Source organism: Strigops habroptila, chromosome 3 (assembly GCF_004027225.2).
Source record: "Strigops habroptila isolate Jane chromosome 3, bStrHab1.2.pri, whole genome shotgun sequence".
Taxonomy (NCBI): domain Eukaryota; kingdom Metazoa; phylum Chordata; class Aves; order Psittaciformes; family Psittacidae; genus Strigops; species Strigops habroptila.
The window spans coordinates 85,332,316-85,349,404 of NC_044279.2; the positions used below are offsets into that span (position 1 = coordinate 85,332,316).

Consider the following 17,089-nt stretch of genomic DNA (forward strand, 5'->3'; position numbering starts at 1 on the left):
TCCTTGCGCTTAGGAGAGCGCTGTCACACCAGGATCAGCTGTTGTTTTCAAAGATGCTTAGGATTTAAATTACTTGAGAATCTGCAATTACCAAGCATGAAATCGCATCTTCATGCTTGGGCTATTGCAAGGATATTCCAGTCGGGTTCTGGGTAGCAAATGCTGGAAAGGTAGGCGTGGTTAGCATCAGCTTCACATGCCATTTACATGCCAAATTCACTCTTGTTAGCATTCCGGTGACTTTACTGTAGCTACACAGCACAAATTACTTAGGTTCAGTGAATTCCACAGATGCATGAAATAAAAAGGGGTTTTATGTAAATGATGCCAATCGTGCCCTGGGTCTAGTCTGAGCATTTGCCAAACCCGGGAGGCCAGGAAGACATAACAAAGTCTGCAAAGAGCGTTGCTAATCACACATGCAGCAGAACACCTCGCCAGCTCTCATCTGCCCACAGCTAGAGCAGCAGGGAGGCAAGGGAGGCTGCTGGGGAATGGCTTCCTGCAGACTGCCGTTTCTGCTCACTAATGGGGAGGTAAATCACACGTCATCTATTGCAGCAACACCTCATCCTCCCAACTTCCCCGAGGGCTCACCTGCTGCACCACAAGCAGGGCAGGGAGAAGATCCATCCGCCCTCTGCCAGTCCCCCTTGAAGGAGCACAGGGAGCTGCCATCCCCAGAAAGAGAAGAAGTCTTGTATTCTTTTTTAAAACGCCACATAGATCCAATCTTAGCTAGCAAAAATCAGCTTACCAAAGGCAAGGGCAAATCACCTTACAGAGGCTGAGTACGTGCTTCTGTTCTTAAGAAGAAGGAAAGAACCATACCTGTTATTACACACATGCCGCTGGAAACAATCACATAAGCAAACAAATCAACAAACCCCAACAAACCCCTGCTATTTTTTCATAGAATCACAGAATGGTTTGGGTTGGAAAGGACCTTAAGATCATCCAGTTCCAACCCCCTGCCATCAGCAGGGACACCTCACGCTAGACCATGTCGCCCAAGGCTCTGTCCAACCTGGCCCTGAACACTGCCAGGAATGGAGCATTCAGCACTTCTTTGGGCAACCTGTGCCAGTGCCTCAGCACCCTCACAGGAAAGAACTTCTTCCTTACATCTAACCTGAATTTCCCCTCTTTCAGTTTGAGCCCATCACCCCTTGTCCTGTCGCTACAGTCCCTGATGAAGAGTCCCCCTCCAGTATCCTTGTAGGCCCCCCTCAGACACTGGAAGGCTGCTCTGAGGTCTCCACACAGCTTCTCTTCTCCAGGCTGAACAGCCCCAACTTTTTCAGCCTGTCTTCATATGGGAGGTGTTCCAGCCCCCGATCATCCTCATGGCCTCCTCTGGACTTGCTCCAACAGCTCCATGTCCTTCTTATGCTGAGGACACCAGAACTGCACACAGTGCTGCAAGTGGGGTCTCACGAGAGCAGAGTAGAGGGGAAAAAAATAAAAACCTCTCCTTTACTCCACACCTTCATTCTGCATATTCAAGGCAAAACAGAGGTAAGAAGTCAGCTGGGCTACAAGCAACTTAGACCTCTAACTGTACTGCTGTTTACAGGATCTAAATGAAGTCTGGAGACAGACTTCCTCCTGCATGAGGGCAGATTTGCTGTTCAACGAATTACCTTTCATTCACAAAGTCACCCATTGCCAAGCCTATCCTTTACATTCTGTGAAGTTATAAAACCTGCCAATCTAGAACTGAATCCTCGCTTCTTGAAGTTAACAAGTCTATGGGTTGAAGTTACTGTTCCTGCCAACCTCCAAGGTGCTGTACCCACAGCTCATAGCACAGCTGCTCGACAGGAGCATCTGCCATGGGAAGCTGCCATATACTTTCTATTACTGGTTATCATTTCATGACAAGAGGGTTGGTGTTAAACATATGAGTAGCTATGCCCCATAGTAATTTATGTTTCTAAATGCCTAACAGTGTGGCGCACAGTTAAATATTTTGAATGCCTGCACTTACTGTATGTGCACAGGCCATTGAAGTCATGTACTCTGGAGGAGACGAATGAGTAACTGCTGAAAGATCACATCAAAAGAAAAGAATTCTCAATCTTCCCAATGAGAGCAGATGGAGAGAAGTGCTTCGGCAGATCCCTTTTATAAGCAGCTGGGTGCTGAGCGAGAGCTCAGATCATGAAAACACATCAGAAGTGGTAAAGCACATCCTCTGTCAAGGGCAGGTGCTTAATCTTAACCCATTTTTCCCTCAACTTCCCAGCCTCAACTCATTCAGGATGGAGTGATATGGCAGCTGCAGTCTTTATTCCCCACAGATACTGTGGCATTCAATCTATGGCAGCAGTAAGAGATAAAGAAGCAGTAGTATAAAAACAGAGTTGGTTCATATCTGCAATTAGTTCAAGTTTCAACCTTTGAAACCGTGTAAGAAATGAACCAACATCATGCCCTGAAATGAGATGATCACAGCTTACATGAGGTGTATTGCATGCTCCAAACCAGGCATAAGGCCAAACTGATCTCAACCTTTCAAAGCCAGAAATACGCAACATCAACGTCATCCATGAGCATTCCTCTATCCCACTATGTTATCAGGACCAACTGCATTTCAAAGCAGAGTAGCACCTCCAAAAATGGATTCCATCTCCACAGGTCCAGCTCTGAGATTCAGAACCCCTAAACCAAAATGGGAACCAGGGAGGTTCCTGCTACGGCACTCAGTAAGAGTGGATCTGGAAGGACTCATCAACACTTCAACTATTTCAAACCCAAACAGTACATGCCATTATGCAACGTGGTTTGGCAAACTTCAAGCACCAATATTTACGCAGGTTTGGTTTTTATTAGAACCATTCACATGGCACTGACTCAAACCAGTGTCTGAGTTTGGGGGCATTGTCACAGATTTGCACTGCAGCATCTCTCCGTTTGCGGAGATGCTTGAGGTGGAGCAAGCATGAAGGGATGCAGCAGCAGCATCTTTTAGGATGACAGCACACGGAAGAGCCTTGGCTGTTTGGCCCTGAAACAAAGTTGGACTCTGCTTATCTTGACAGAAATGAAGTAGGGGCTGATAAGAAGTAAAAAGCATAATGCAGCTTTTCATGGATTTCCTCTCAGTATTAAAGGATTTAAGACATGGTGCTTGCCATCCGTGCTCAAACTCAGAGTTCTCAGCCCTCACAAGACGAATGTTTCCCCCTTCCTCAAAGTAAAGCTTTTATTTCTGTGTTGAAACATATCCCAAGTTGTGACTGTAACAACAGACCAATTTCCTTGTGCTGACCACAGGAAGAGATGGACGACTGCAGTGAGATAGTTGAAACATCTTAATGGTAAACAGGATTCCATTGTATTCTCATTTATATAAGATAGCTCCCACTATATACCCCACTGTATAAAAACACCCATTAAGGATAGTGACCACCCAGAAGCAAAGAACTGAATTCCAAGAGATTGCGGGAGGAATACAGTTTAGCTACACACATGTTCTTGTTTAGATAAGTCCTTAGAAAAATTAAATTGAGCTTTACAAAAATAAAATGAAATATTGATGTCAACAAAATGCAAATTTCTAGAACATCTGTGTTGGAGAAATATAATCATGCTAAATCAGAGCACTGGATTTAGCTACAATTATAGCAGTCAGATTTAAACAGAAAGGAGAATTGTATTTTTTTCCAAAGTTGAAAGTCCTATAAGATATGTTAGAGAAGTAAAAGGTACTGATTCTATGTAAACCATAACCACAGAGTAGCTTAGTCTGATCTCATTACACCAATCTGTATGTGCATTACTATTACTGCAGTAAAGAACACGTTTCTACTCATCTGAGTGGGGAATAGTGATCATAGAATCACAGAATGGTTTGGGTTGGAAAGGACCTTCAGATCATCCAGTTCCAACCGCCTGCCATGGGCAGGGACACCTCACACTAGACCATGTCGCCCAAGGCCCTGTCCAACCTGGCCTTGAACACTGCCAGGGGTGGAGCATTCACCACTTCTTTGGGCAGCCTGTGCCAGTGCCTCACCACCCTCACAGTAAAGAACTTCTTCCTTAGATCTAACCTGAACTTCCCCTGTTTCAGTTTGAACCCATGACCCCTTGTCCTATCGCTACAGTCCCTGATGAAGAGTCCCTCTCCAGCATCCTTGTAGGCTGCTATCCCTTCACGCACTGGAAGGCTGCTATGAAGGCTGCCCTACTGTTTGAAGTGTGATGGTGGATTGAAAAGACCTCTTGTAGACAAATGTTTCTAACATCTCATAGACACAAGTGACAACATAAATATAGCTCATCCCTCTTCACAGATAAAAGCAGTTATACGTAATACCTATCCAACTGGAATAGCTATAAACTGATAGAAATCCATTGGCTCAAGTGCAGTGCTTTCAAATCATACCACCTGAGAAAACCACCTTCAAGCTGGCCACAAGATAGTAGGAAACTGGGACCTGCTGTTAGAAACTAAGGAGTGAACCCAGCTGGCCTGTGGTGAGAGACTGAAGCAGACACCAAGACCACATTTTTATTTCTGATTTAGTCCAGCATTTGTTCTAACTGCATGAAGCAAGCAGATGCCCACACGTCTGTCTATCAATCACTGGCAAACAATGAGAAGAAAAAAAAGCTTGCGTCTGAATTTCCTATGTCCTTCCACTTGTCTGGAAGTGAGTTATCAGAGATACCTCTGTTTAACCTGTCATCACAGAAGCCAAGAACTTCTTATTCCTTAACTTCTTTATTGTCAAAGGAGTGGATAAAAACCCACCTAAGGAAGAGAAAGGTTATGAATGTCTCATTTTACAGATTAGGAGAAGAGAACATAGCCTGGCCTAATATTCCTAAACCTTTTACCCAGCCTGTCATTATCTGACACAAAATACTGGAGAGGAAGCTCAGTGCTTTGAAAAGGTAGGAAATGAAAATGACCATATGGGTACATTCAGAAGGAACACGCTAGTTTCTAGGCAGTGTTAGTGTGGTAAACGCTGTGTACTCCCCAAGATTCCGGCAGAGTGGCTCAGCAATTCTCAGCACACCACAAGACTGGTAATAAAAGCAGACTTCATTCACTCTTCAGGTGTTTATCTGGAATTACCTGTGGATGCTCACCTTGGCCTCAGCATCCTTCCTCTTCCACTCAGCTCCTCTCCCTCATCAATCCCTCAGACATTTCTATCTTGCTTGCTTACATAGTAAGCTTGTCAACTGGTTAATCCAGCCTAGTGTGTCAAGAGCTCTGTTTGGTTTGAGCATGGATTCTTCCTCTTGGCCACACAAACCCAAGTTTTTACAACACACAGCTCCCAAGAGCCCTGGCCCTTGGTGGGGTGCCACAGTAATGCAAACAAGAAATAAGACACCAGCATTACGGACCCCAAACAGAAACCCAGACTGTGATACTGTCCAAACATTCATGCACTTGTCCCATGTCAGCAGAAACGGCCTTCACCTAAAAATCAGCACTGTCATGACAACATGTGGGATGCACATTGCTTTGCAGTAGTTCATTAAATGCTGCTGTAAGGGCATTTGATATCACAACCATGGCATAAGGCCTGCAAGAGACTGCAGTGGGTTGGCGGGTAGGTACACAGCTCCTCACTGACGCCCGGAGCAGAACACAGCACGGTGGTTCTAATCCTACATCCAGGCAACGTTCCCATTGACGTCAAATATAAACATCTGAGAGCTCAGCTGTGTAAGCCTTCTGTAGTGTTGAAAACAAGTATATTTTCAGTACTTAAATGCTTGGCATGTTCTTAAAGAGAGTTCAGATGAAGCCTTGAAGGCAGGTCCATCCAAACAAGAACTTGCCACTGCATCAACCTTTCAGCTGAACAATGTTCCTGCCTACAGCAAAACACTGGAGCATTGGGCCAGGGCACCCTCAGCCCCTCACCAGTCACATAATCATGGAATCATAGAATCACTGAATGGTTTGGGTTGGAAAAGACCTTAACATCATCCAGTTCCAACCCCCCTGCCATGGGCAGGGATTCCTCACACTAGACCATGTCACCCAAGGCTCTGTCCAACCTGGCCTTGAACACTGCCAGGGATGGAGCTTTCGCCACTTCTTTGGGCAACCTGTGCCAGTGCCTCGCCACCTTCACAGGGAAGAGCTTCCTTAGATCTAACCTGGACTTCCCCTGTTTCAGTTTGAACCCATCACCTCTTGTCCTATCACTACAATCCCTAATGAAGAGTCCTTGTCTGGCATCCTTGTAGGCCCCCTTCAGACACTGGAAGGCTGCTCTGAGGTCTCCACGCAGCTTCTCTTCTCCAGGCTGAACAGTCTCAGTTTTCTCAGCCTGTCTTCATATGGGAGGTGCTCCAGCCCCTGATCATCCTCGTGGCCTCCTCTGGACTTGCTCCAACAGCTCCATGGCACACAGCAAAGCAGTAACTCGATGTGAAGGTACTGCATGTGTGATACCAGAACATTTTGGGCACTCCCTAATGGGTTATCCCTCTGTGTTCCACAGAAGTCTCATGAGCACCTGCTTCTCTTCCATTGTTTGCATTAACTGTCACAGATTTTTACATGTCAGGGAATAAAATGCAGTCATCAACAGAACAGACACCTGTTGTGTTTCCCTGCAAGTCACAGAACATAGAACTTTCAGCCAGGGCAAATGCACTGTGCATGAGCAGACCCCGGGCCTCTGCCACCTCCCAGGCTCTGCATGTGTATGGACATACCTGCAACAGCAGCCAAGTAGAAGAGATCACTTCCAGGCTCCTTTAAGAGAAGTTGGTATAGACTGTCAACAGTGTACAATTAGAAGAGCTCATTTGTATTTATTTTCCCTCTGCTCAGTCCTATTTTCACAGGCTAAAAGCAGTGCCAGAAAAGGAATCCTTCCCTTGCAGCAGCCATTACTAGCACCGAGTGGGACAGCAGTGTGACTCAGCCTCTGTCTCTGGTGTGATGCAAGTGGTGGTAGGGCTGCACATGTCTGTTCCAGCCAGGGGAGTTTATATTTATTAGTGCAGAACTGTAAAAATATTTGGTGGTAAAATGAACCCAGCGGATGTTTTTGCTGGCAGGAACCTGGGATTGACAACTGTACTACTGGTTGTGAAAGAGTAACAGCTGAGCATGTGTTGGAGTTGCTTTTGCACTGACAAAGAGGCATCCAGTGCTCTGTGGTTAATTGGATTACAGTGGCTTTCCACTTCCCACCCAGATCAATTGGCATTTTAGGTTAGTCACTTATCACCCTGGAGGGTGTAAAGGTTGAAGCGAGTAACTTCCATCACAGTCCTTTTGCAAGAGTTTGAAAGACTTCTTCCCCCAACCCCTGCCTCTAGCTCGTTTCTTTGCTGCTTTGCACCCTGCTCAACTACAGGGTTGCACCATACTCAATTACAGCATTCTTCTTCTTTGGCAAAACAATCAATTCATATGACAAAAATCAAACATTGGGACATTATATAGATGTCCCTGCCCATGAGGTTGGAACTAGATAATCTTTGCAGTCTCTTCCGACCCAAACCATTCTATAATTCTAAGTTTAATATAACTTCCCTCTCCCCCAAAATAAAGCAAAGAAAACATATGCAACTTTGTTTTACATGAAATCAGAAGGAACATGTCCCATGATACTAATATCCAGTGAATCTCAACAGCAGCATGAGAAGCAAGTCCATCCCACAAGATCCATCTCCAAAGCAGCCTTCCTGAACAGATGTTATTCTGCCGCTGATGGGGTGTTTCTTATGCAGTTTCAAATTAATAGTCGTTAAATGCTTTGATCTTTCTTTTGACTTTTTTTAAGAACTATGTGATGATTTTCAATAAATTAATGTCCTTGTAACTCCCTGGTCTCGACATCACAGTTTGGTAAGTTTGCCAGCAATTGAGAGAGCATGGATGTAAAGGAGAGGTCACAGACAGATACTCCTAGAAAGTCAAGACTGTTTTCAGAGGGCACATAAGAGATCTAGGGAAAAAACACAGAACTTACCCTCACATATCCCTATGAACAGAACCTGGCCTGCAGCATCTGCAGACCTCTAATGTCCAGGCAGTGCGGGTTTGGCATTTCTCAGAGCACAGAACGAGCTTCTTTGCCATCCAGAATCCCTCGTGAGGAAGCCAGGAAGGGAATGAGCACTTTCCTCAGAGGGTTGATAAAACAGATACTGGTGCTTCAGCACAACGAAACATGACCAAAGTAAATAAGAAAGAAGTTACCACATTTTTACCTTTAAATACCAAGTCACTTTCTTCCCTGTGTTGTCCTCTACCCCCCCCCCCCCCAAGATGAAGGAAACAGAAGGATGAAGTGAGAATGAAGAGGTAGTAGGGGGTAATTCAGGAAACGAAGTGCCTACTACCAAAATCTTCATCAAGAAGGCAAACCATATTCTGTACATTTTACAGCAAAAAGCTGTAAAACATGTAGAGTCACCAAGGCACTGACAATGAAAACTACAACAAAACTAGGCTAAGTGCATACTAGTTGCAAACTAAGTTGTCACGAGACTTTGTAGGTTAATTGTGCGTGTCCTTTGTAGGTGCTGCTGCTGGTTTTCATAAACCAGGATGTTTAGGACAAGCCAATCTTCACAAACACTGTCATTCTGGCATGCCTAAGGCTGTGGTTTTCAACTGCTGGTGTCAACAGTCTGCTTTGTCTTTGATATTTGCCAACATGATCGAAGCTGCATTTTGTTGGCTCGATCGACACTTAGCATTTCTTACATAGCTGGTGCACAACCCTGGGCTTTCAGCACACCTGAGGCAGCTATCGTTGGGCTATCTGAAGAACTGGCCTCAGCAGAACTGCTGTTCAGACATCCCCTGGTGTCTTCTCTAAGCTCATGGTACTGTGCTGGCATCACTGGGCTCCACCAAGGGACGAAAGTGCAACTTCTTGCCAACGCCATTCACAAAGAAGCCACAGGTATTCGATGGACCGAACAAATGACAGGCAAAGCAATGCAATTGGATTGGTGATGCCAGTATTTACCAGTCTCCAGCTGAACACTGTACCAGTAACTAAAGGAAGCAAAATGACACAAGGGCAAATTCAGTGTGCTCTGTCTACCCAAGCTCTGATGTATCTGCTTCTGAATACATCTTAACTCAGAGCCAGCACCTTAAGGCAGCTGGGGCCCAGGAGGACAGCACTGGAAATTCAGGATACCTGTAATAGCTATCCGAATAACACATGGCTCTTCAGAGACAGATTCTGTTACCTCCACAAGTTGGAATGACTTTGTCCTGTTCTGATGCTCAGCCTCATGCTCTCTCACATTCTGCTTTGACTGCCTACAGCGTGACAAAGTTCTCTAGTGAAATACTTCTATTCCCCAGGAATTAAGTCCTTGCACCAGATGCTGAATGAGCAATTTCATCAGATCTCTATGAAAAGGTTGTGTCTCCTACACTTATTCTTGTCTCTGATATGAGCAGATTTCAGCCCAAGAAAAAGCAATGTACCTCAGCTTCACAGCTCAAAAAACCCTGAGTGATGCACTACCCCCCCTAGAAATTACACTGGCTCTTGTTCCTAGAGGCTGCCAAAGTGTAAGGACCCTCAAATACACCTCTAACAAACCACAGGATCTGTGCCTGTTTGCTGAGCTGTGAAATACCTGTTTCACAAAAACCCAAGTGATTGCGTCAAAATCCTGAGATACTACTCGGAAAACATTCAGCAATTTTGGTACTCTTCCATATGCAAAAGACAGTCTGTAAAGGCGAAGAACAAGAGAAACGTTGAAGAACTAATTCCCCACCTGAAATTGACTGCACACATTTCCCCTTGACTCAGCTGCAAGGAGATGAACAAGACTGCAAGGGCCACGGCACTGCTTCTCCCCATGCCAGCACAGTACGTGCTTACCCACCCTCAAGTTACCAATTCATCTCCCAGTTGCTTTTGTAACATTCAGGAGAAATGCATGGCAGACTAGCTCCCTCCTTTTCACAACCTCAGAGAACACGAGATTTCACAGTGCACCACCATCCATGGTTCCTCCAAAACCACCAAACACACAGCCTTCAAGTCTCCCTCCCATTTCAGTGCAAGTGAAGCAAAGTAAAAGGCTCAAAGAGCAATACTGAGGCTTTTCCATCGATTCAGCTCTTCCTCTCACAGCCAAGAGCTCAGAAAAATCAACCTTCCTAGGAGGGATAATCAACTCTGTGGATATGGGAATGTCATGCTGGAGATAGTGTGGCTCCCATAAGGACCACATGCCCTTCGCCTGGCTCTGTAACTAGCTGTACACTCACTTCATGTTTAATAAAAGCCTTTGGCTTCTGGTCATACGGCTATTTGCTGGGGGAAAAGTTCCAAAAAATCAAACTAAATTACTCTGAGTCAACTTTATCTACAATTCTATTAACTGAAAGGTTTATGAGGCATGATTTTCCCTAGCAGAAGCCATCCGAGTCTGATCCACCTGGAAACACTTACACAAATGTTATTCCCCACTATTCTCCACTTGGTTAGAGTTGTTTATTTCTTCCATGCAGCTGAATAGCGTGCAACTCCCAGAGTTCTTCTGTCTCACCATTCAAATAAGCCTTGAAGTGAACAATATGCAAGTTTGTTCATCATTCATTTTTCTGTTATGGGCTAACACTCTTGTATTAGAACTCAGCTACATGATCCTGAAATAATTCTATCTTCCAGGGTTTTAAAGAATGAAAACAATTAATTGTAAAGAAACCTGACTGTTCTATTATAGGACAGGTCTTAAATGCTTTATCAGGCAAACTCCCATTGACTTACTGGAAGCTTTGGTTCCATATGAGGCTAGGTGCTTAACTGGCTGACACCTCTGAGTCCCAGCTGAGCAGGGTGGAACTGGAATTATCTGAAGCTTTTTGCCACTGCAAGGTTATACAGATTACGGTTGAGCTGCCCAGCACTGGAAGTCTATTTCTGGAGGACTGTTCTACTTTCTTGATCACCTTAATATCCTTGAATGTTCCTAAATGACCATTACATCACCTAGGAACCATGTCATACAACTCAGAAATGCCAAATACACACAATATCATGCAAAAATTCATCATCTGGTGTGGCACACTAGAATTTCAAATCAAGGCTCTCAGGAACATGGGCTCTAACAGATGAAGATCCTATGAGCAATAGCTCCTTGACGTGCTGTTGTTATTTTATATTGCATGATCATACAATGGTTTGGTTTGGAAAGGACCTTAAGATCATCCAGTTCCAACCCCCTGCCATTGGCAGCGATACCTCACACTAGACCATGTCGCCCAAGGCTCTGTCCAGCCTGGCCTTGAACACTGACAGGGATGGAGCATTCCACACTTCTTTGGGCAGCCTGTGCCAGTGCCTCACCACCCTCACAGGAAAGAACTTCTTCCTTAGATCTAACCTGAACTTACCCTCTTTCAGTTTGAACCCATTCCCCCATGTCCTATCACTACAGTCCCTGATGAAGAGCCCCTCTCCAGTATCCTTGTAGCCCCCTTCAGATACTGGAAGGCTGCTATGAGGTCTCCACGCAGCTTCTCTTCTCCAGGCCGAACAGCCCCAATTTTCTCAGCCTGTCTTCATACAGGAGGTGCTCCAGCCCCTGATCATCCTTGTGATCTCCTCTGGACTTGCTTCAACAGCTCCATGGCCTTCTTATGTTCAGGAACTGCACAAAGTGCTCAAGTGGGGTCACGCGAGAGCAGAATAAAGGGGCAGGATCACCTCCTTTGATGTGATGGTCATGCTCCGTCTGATGCAGGCCAGGACACGGGGTTTCTGGGCTGTGAGTGCACACTGAAGCCAACTCATGTTCTCGATGACGTTGAATTGAAGTTATCCACCCAGTGCAAAAGTGACTGAGTAAATTAATGATGAGCATGCGTATTATGACCATTCAGATTTTTTCCACTGAAGAACAGCAACACTACTAGGCACGTCTAGGAGAGCATTTGCTCTCACCACAAAGTAAACTCATTAATGGTATATAAACTCTAAGCAAACTTTCTTTGCTTAGAGAATTCAAACATGAACCCCCAGCATATAAATATTTATTTATTTAGAATTTATTTTTAGGTCAACTTTAAATGCTAATTGGTTTAATGATTTTTTTAAAAAAATATTATTGGCTTCCTAATTTATTTATTCATTACAGCAAATAAAAGAATTAATTTTTTTTTCCTGGTATAAATTATACACATGGAACACATGCAGTATCTGTATTAAAAGCTGTAATTATGAATAGTCTTCTCTATATGTATAAACACCTATTACACATTCCCCATTTGTTCAAGAGATCTTTCTGTAATGGAAACCTGGCCTCCAGGTTTCAAGGTAATTGCACATAACAATGTACTCGACCCACCAGCAATTTTCCTTATATACTATTTTTATTCCCTCAAGACATTGATTCATGACCTTCAACCTGTAAATTTTCATCTCAAAATCCTGATTGCTTTTCTTTCACAAATAAGAAACCTTGCTACATGGATGGGGTGGATTTACCTCTAAACACGTGTGGAGAGGCCATAACAAGAGCTGAATGCTTAAGTGCAAAATAAAAAGTCATAGATGAGATCAATGCCCAGTCACAATGCTTCTGTCACTCGCAGTAATGAGAAAAGCAAGGTTAAATGCTTTTCTTTGTGAGATACAAAGAACAACTTGCTTACTGTCCTGTTATGCTATTACAAGCTATTATCTTGCATATTACAAGCTATTTTGGATGCTGGAGAGGGACTCTTCATCAGGGACTGTAGTGATAGGACATGGGGGAATGGGTTCAAACTGAAAGAGGGGAAGTTCAGGTTAGATCTAAGGAAGAAGTTCTTTCCTGTGAGGGTGGTGAGGCACTGGCACAGGTTGCCCAAAGAAGTGGTGAATGCTCCATCCCTGGCAGTGTTCAAGGCCAGGCTGGACAGAGCCTTGGGCAGCATGGTCTAGCGTGAGGTGTCCCTGGCGATGGCAGGGGGTTGGAACTGGATGATCTTAAGGTCCTTTCCAACCCTAATCAATCTATGATTCTATCAAATGTTGCACTGTTCAAAACAAGCAATAATCCTGTTTAGGAAGGACCTGACAATTTGCAAGGAACTCCACACCTTCAGCTCGGTAAAGATATCACCACTTCACTGAGTAGCTGCAATCACTTATACAAAATATTCCTTTGTTATATCACCAAAAGCCATCTAACTTGTGATCAGACAGCCATCAAACAGACTCTGCAGGTCACTACCTACCCCTGTAGCTTATCAATTGGTAAGAAATGTCTGAGGTTATCATAGCACAAGGTCTGGCACTTCTCTTCCATGGCCTCGCTGTATCCTGCTCAGCTGGATTCAGTGAACAGCATCCACTCTCTGGTGTAATTGTTGAGAATTTCATTAAATATCCATGAAAGCTTAAGGAAGTCAAGTTTTGTGCTGAGTCCTGCATGAGATCCCTGGGCTGGTGGGGAAACTTCCCTCCTGACAGCCCTCAGCCCCTTTCCCACTACGGACAGGGGTTCCTCACTTTGAGAAGCATTGCCATCCACAGGTTTTTGTGAGCATAAAAGTGCCAGTTACAGCGATTTCTCTACAAAGAGAAGTCTTGGCAATCTCCATCCAAAAACCCCAGAAATGTTCTGGAAAAAAAACCTAGACAAGCTCTCCCAGAAACATGCTTTGATGATTTTGAAGTGCAATATCTAATACAAACATTCATATCAAACCATAAACTTTATGGGACACAAAGTCCTTCTGAGTTATCATTACAGTAGGCAAATCAGTTGCTACAATCCAACACAAAAGACGATAACCACTTTTCTCTAAGCACTTTCTTGTTTGCTGCTGCAGAATTCAATGTAGTATTGATAATATGAAACCTACACAGACCATAAAAACTTGATAAAAAAGTGTCTCCTTTGCCACCTTTCCAGCAGGAAGGCTTGTGTCCTATTCCCACCTGACAAGCCTGTGTCACAAGGATAGCCCACAGCCAGATCCCACCACGCATACACGGTAGGCAGCAAGAACCACTCCTCTGGGTGGATAGAGACTGGAAGCCGGAAGAAGCTGTTTTCCTACTTTCCTCATAGAGACAGTGTTTAATGTTTGGACTTGATGATCTTAAAGGTCTTTTCCAACCTAGCTGATTCTATGATTCTATCTCACTGGCTGCTGCAATCAGCTTGGGCAGGAATGCTGGCTGCAAGACAAGCAGCCCAATGCCAGGCCCTGGCTAGTGGAGCCCCTGCCAGGTCCCCAGCCATCAGCAAGCACCAGCCCTTGCTGCATCATCTGGGAATTGGCAAAAAGAAAGGCAAAGGCCAAGAGCTGCCATGCAAATACAGAATAACAATAATTATAATAACCTTTTTTCCCTCCTGATCGACCCCGGAGATTTTAGGAGTCTCAAAGTCTTTTCACATGTGGTCCTGATTATTCACCTAAGACAGACTGGCAGATGTTATCTCACCTTTCTATTATCTGAATGGATCATAATGTTCCTTTCATATGACATTTGTAAGACACAGGCATGAACTGGTGATGTTTCACAGGAATGCTCAGGGACACGGACAACTCTACATAGGCAGTGCTGGAGGCCTGGAGCAAAAAAAAATCGCCTTTCAAGTCCCACCACTTCCCATCTTCCCTGCTCCATCCCTGGCAGTGTTCAAGGCCAGGCTGGACAGAGCCTTTGGTGACATGGTCTAGTATGAGCTGTCCCTGTCTGTGGCAGGGGGTTGGAACTGGATGATCTTAAGGTCCTTTCCCACCCAAACCATTCTGTGATTATATGAGAAAAACAGATTAGTCAGAAAAAACATTAAGCCTAAAGACCTTTAAGTTGAGGAATGGTGTACAGGTTACTGAGCTGGGATCACTGGAGTCTGAAAGCCACATTTCGTAAGCCACCGCTGTGTAAGTTTTCTACACATCTTGATGCCCTGAGACACAGCCAACTGCCGGTCAACATTCAGTTTATGTTGAGTTTTTTCTTGTTGCCATTTGTAAGAATTTCTATTAGTCATGTTCATTTCATCAGCTTCACTAACTGCATTTCCCCATGTAACACAGGTTTTCACAACCAAGGCTATTAAATATTACTTAAAATACTGCACAGTAAACAGAGTTAAATTATTAAACCAGGGCTATAACAAACATGGATTTTCATGAGGAAAGTAACAGGTATTTTTCCACATCTATAAAAAAAGGGTGCATCTCTTTAAAGAGCAAATAATTGTGGGGAAAGGCTGACAGATTGTAAAGGCAAAATTAGACCAATCTAAGATAAAAATAGAAGGAAATTATGAAGCTGGAAAACTTTCACAAGCTGAAATGAATAGTGTACATTTAACTTGATACAGGGAATGCATTTTTCTTGCTGAGTGGGATTAATCATATTGTTACTCCTGATCAATGCTGTAACACATTACCTATAACATGGCCTTATACAGAAAACAATAAAGTGGAGTTTCTCAGGAGCTGAGTACCTGCCACTGGTCACCAGTACAAGCTTCCCTTGCAAATATTCATCCAGCCATGATACTGAACCAGAATGTAGCTTGACTCAATGCAAATTGATGCTTTTCTTTCTCTAGCACTTGTTTGTCCAGTTTTTGCTGAGACAACAGAGAATAAAATCTATGAATCCCAACTAAGGTAACTAAGCAGATGGCAAATTTTGAGAGCAACCATCTCAAAGACATCTGCAGTTCTGTCTGTCCTTCCTATCTAAGCTTCAAGTCCAACAGGCAGGCCCTCCAGGTTTGGACCAATATGCAGACTTGCATTTAGGCTATGTGAACAACCCTGAGGGCTGCGCTCACAACTAGAAACAGAGAAGGGCTCATGTCCCACAGCATGAAGAGAGAGAGACAGAAAACAACCATCCAGTCTGGAAAGGGAACAAAACCATCAGGGAACATGTCCATGAAGTGAAGATATTTTGACTGAGTGGTTCACAGTCTAGTTTCAAGGCTCCATTATCTATCCTCAAGCAAACATTGATGTGTTTCTCCCGAGCTCTTCCTCCTGCCTAAGAGAAACTTCCTCTGTTCCCCCAAAGGCCTTTACAAAACTCAACGTTGGTTGATGCCTTTGAGTTTCCAGGCACCCCCCATCTTCCAGCATTCATCCTTTGCTATGCTTGTGAGGTATTTTTGAGAGAGGGTCTGCTTTTTCTGCATTCTTGAGCAAAATAGACTCTTTATCATTAGTATGCTTCATGGAAAGGCCAACAAATAAAATATGACTTAACAAATGCTGTGAGTAAACAGAGATGGGGGGGGGGAGGTAAGGAACCCTCAAAAAGATGAGTAAAAGCTACTTTCAGGAGACTCCCCAAAACAATGCCAATACCATTACTTTAACAACAGCCACACAATGTCCCAGGAAAATGAAAGCTTGAGGAAAGCTCTGAACAAGTCACAGCTAAGGGTACCACGTGCAGCACATCTTTGCAGTTGGAGGGGATGCGGAAGGACTGACCTATCAACAGTCTCACAAACATGTACATCGGATCCTGTAATATTTTCATGGAGCAAGTAAACATAGAAAAAGCAAGGCTGTTATCAAAGTGAGCTGGGTCCCCCTTACTGAAGCTTTCAACAAATTCTTTGCACCTCCACAGGAGAAAAACTCTCCTCACTATAAAGCTAAAACCAGAGGCGAACAATACCTCTATTATGTTCAGTTCAGCAGCAATGCACAGATGTCTCTGAAGAGATCACGGTTGAGTGGCCTATATTGGTCTGTACTGGTGCATACTGGTCTGTGCTGCTCCAAACTGGGATGTATAAATTTGTGGACGAGACCAAGTCAGGTGGGAGTGTTGATCTGCTGGAGGGTACAAAGCTCTGCAGAGGGATCTGGACAGGCTGGATCAATGGGCTGTGGCCAATGGTATGAGATTCAACAAGGCAAAGTGCCGGGTCCTGCACTTGGGCCACAACAACCCCCTGCAACGCTCCAGGCTTGAGGAAGAGTGGCTGGAAAGCCGCTCATGGAAAAGGACCTGGGAGTGCTGATTGATGGAGCTGAACATGAGCAGCTTGTGCCCAGGCAGCCAAGAAGCCAGTGGGATCCTGTACCAGCACCAGTGTGGCAGCAGGGCCAGGGCAGTGACTGTCCCCCTGCACTGGG

At 44.4% G+C, this 17,089-nt stretch overlaps 1 protein-coding gene across 1 annotated transcript in view; it reads right to left on the reverse strand.

Annotated features, from left to right (window-relative positions):
• CFAP299 (cilia and flagella associated protein 299) overlaps positions 1-17,089 on the reverse strand; it is a 156,295-nt gene that overhangs the window by 47,040 nt on the left and 92,166 nt on the right.